Here is a 3,611-nt window from a genome sequence, read left to right on the forward strand (position 1 = left end):
TGGATGGGCCTCTCCATTTCAGCAGGGAGGGCCTTCCACAACACCGAGGCCTCCAGGGAAAAAGCTTGCCTTTGCATTACCACATCGTTCTTGAAGAGGCGCCATGAATTGCCAACCCTCCGGAACCTGTGACTGGTTACCATGAGTTCCTTTCTCTCTCTCTCACCAGGGTCTGTGTGCTGCAGTCATAGGTAGGCAGGAGAGAAAATATCCTCATTAATTATCTCTTTTATATAACGTCCCGGAAGAACTGATTTGCATACGGGACCGAAGGCATAGGCACTGTTCCATATTTAATAGAACTTTAACTTTTAGGAAAAAGAAACGAAACCACGTCACAGCATGGGCAAAGAGACTCCCACATGCTGCTTTGGAATATATTTCCTGGTTCCTCTCCAAATGTCGCAGAAGCCCAGCAGCAGAGAGCTAATTCATCAAAGGCAACGTGATCGTCAGAGAGAGGCAATCCCCTACTAATGTTGGAGCAAGGAAAGGAAGCTGTCATCAGGGACTGATTTTAGTAGGCGGCTTGTGCCAGAGGTGTTACATTCGGAGCTATTAAAGCCAGTGGGATTTGCTGCCAACTCCAGTGGGCTGTAGAGTGAAGCTGGTTATCTTGCTAGCGACATCAGCCACAGACACCTCTGCGTAATGGTGTGAATTGCGGAGTTTACCTCCTTGTCTATGTCTGCACAGTAGCAGCTCAGCCTGTTCCTCTTTGCAACTTATCCCAACGCAGCACAAATCTGAAAGGAGGATTTCGCAGCGGGTAAATAGCGGTCTGTGTCCTTATGCAGGGGGAACAAATTTAGGGAGCCTGACCTGACCTTGTTTCGTGGCCTCCCTTCTTTTTAATTGAAAGGGGATATACGAAGAGGAAGGCTTGTCCTCCTCTGCGAGGTATAATTTAGTGAATGTAGATGTGGGAAGGGATCAGTCCCAGGTCATAATCTGTGGCAGGGTGTGGCTGAGCCTGAGCCACTTACATCCCCAGCAGGTCCAAGGAGGATCAGAGTCAGGAATTACCTGTGCAAAACAAAACAGTTTAGCATACTTATCTGAACAGAGTTCTGATAAGGCCTAACAAAAAATGTAATCTTTGAAAACACATCCTTCTAATGTCCGCCCCCCCCCCGCCCGTAGGATAAACACAGCTGTTACCAATCATTTATATCTAGCACATATTTTGACTGCAATCCTTAAACCCATTGAACTCAGTGGCACTTACTTCTGAGTAAAACAAAAAAACATAGGCTCAGGTTGCAAGCATATCTTTACAGCTGGAGCCTATGCCTTTTTTTTGCTCAGAAATAAGTTTGCATGAGACTGTAGGCTTAGATTTTCTTCTCAGGGTCAAAGTTAATTGTGGTAGATTGCATTATGTGTGCATGCATTTTCTTTATCTATTTACCTTTCTTGTGTCATGGATCCCAAAGTGGCCCGCATGTGTTTCTCCAAGCCCTGACCATATGCAGACCAGATGAGCTTGAGCATGATGCTGGCTTGCTTTGCTTTACTTTAAAAATAATCATAGAATCATAAAATTGTAGAGCTGCAAAAGCACTCTGAGAGTCATCTAGTTCTTGCAGTTCAGGAATCTCAGATGCCCAGCATGTTTGCACTTCTGTCTCAGCTGGCTTGGTCGTTGTCCACAGAATGGAAGACGGTAGGATCCCCAAGGATGTGCTCTACAGGGAACAGGCTTCAGGAACCAGACAAACTCTGCCTCTCAAAGATGTCTGAAAATGTGACACGAAGCCTGGCAATTTTAAACTTGCCATGTGAGAATCCGTGGAAGATGATCGCAGTGTTTGGAGACAGACAGTCATGTTGTGCATCTATAGCAGTGACCAGAGGAGGAATGACCACTGGGAGGAGCACGGTGAGAAGAATTTCCATGGTGCATCTGCAGCAGCCCAGCTCGACACCTTTCATCTGCCCCAGCTGCAACAAAACATCTCTCTCCTATATCGGTCTCTAAAGCCACAGCAGGCGCTGTAACTCTCCAGCGTTTTGACTTCAACCCCAAAGGTGCACTAATCCATTGTCTCCCGAGATAGACGGATAACAACAACAACAACTACTGGAATTAGAATCCATGCGCTATGAATATGTTAGGGCACAGCAATGGATAAGTTGCTGATGGCTAATAGGAATGACAGAAGTTGTAGTCCCAAAACAACTGGACAGCCACAGGTTCCCCCGCTGCTCTCTTGGGGTTAGACAAATGCCAGCGCCTGCCTGTGGGTTGAAGGGGCCTGTATTCTCAGCTCCTTTCCTGATCTTCTCTGGACCATGATCAAAAGCACCTGCGATCTGGAGGAGCGTGTGGGCTCTGTGAGTCTGGTCACGATCAATGCTGATTAATGCACCCGCTGGCTTTCTCCCCAGAGAGCGGGAGTACATAACCATGGTGACTGAAAGCCTCTCTCGCCTGCCCTTTGAACAGAGATTGTTTCCACTTACTGGCAGAAGGCTGCTGCAGGCAAATTCTACCTGTTTTTGGTGAGCACACATGTGCCTCAAACACGGAGCCACTGGCTCGCTGTTTTTGTCTCCCCACACAATTCTGCCTCGCTGTATTTGTAATTAGAGGAAGATCACCAACGGCTTTCTCCCCTTTTTCCATCCAAAGCACATATGCTCCAGTGACATCACCGATTCACTATGACCATTTTGTAAGTGAAGGCTGGGTAAGCCACAACTTGCCTCCCTCTGAGAGAACTAATCCACTTCAATTTTGCAGCACAATGGGCCCGTGTGTCTGGCTGTTAACTGGAAGACTGGTGGTTCAAGCCCATCCAGTGACTTCTGTGGGCAGGAGTCCTGCATTGCTGGGGGCTGGACTAGATGACTCTTGGGTTCCCTTCCAACTCTGATTCTTAGTCAAGTTGCAGTGCCATCCTTCATAGGATACCCTTGTATTTATTTTATTAAACCCTTAGCAACGCAGAGCATCTAGAACCGCAGAATCAAAATTAATTCGAAATTCATTGCAGGGGTTCTGCAGCCACATTTTCTGATGGAAGCTTTCTGTGAATGAAATATTCTCTGCTGGAGAGTGTATTTTTAACTCCAAGTGTGTTGGGTTTCACAATATACTTTGCGCACCTATCGCTCCTTTTTAGATCAGGTTGCTAGGTTGCATCCCGGAGACTGACACTGCGTATCTACATCTCCCAGAGAAGCTGTACCTGCAGCAGCTGCAATTTCACCAACTTCCTTCATCCGTTCCCTGCCCTTCTCCGATTGATGCAAACAATACAACTCCTTGGAGAAAGCAGTTTTTTGTTTTTCTAAAGGACAGGCCATTTTATGGCTACTGAGGCTGCAATCTTCTGCCCACTTCCCAGGAGTCAGTTCCACTGAATACCTCTGACTAGGCATGCAGAGTCTTAACTAAGGGATTCAAACTTGTAGACTCAGTATGTAACCTGGCAACTCTGCCATAAGATGCTGAGAAGAAAACAAGCACACATCAGGCAGCTGTACCCATCATTCTCCCATCTCGCCACTAGATGGTCTACTCTGTTAAAATATTTCTGATTCCAACAAAGGTTTCTGAATCAGGGCATCAAATAATTACTCGGAAGGCTGGCTTCTATGCCCAA

The sequence above is a fragment of the Podarcis melisellensis genome (assembly GCF_964234715.1).
Source record: "Podarcis melisellensis genome assembly, chromosome: 6".
NCBI classification, from domain to species: domain Eukaryota; kingdom Metazoa; phylum Chordata; class Lepidosauria; order Squamata; family Lacertidae; genus Podarcis; species Podarcis melisellensis.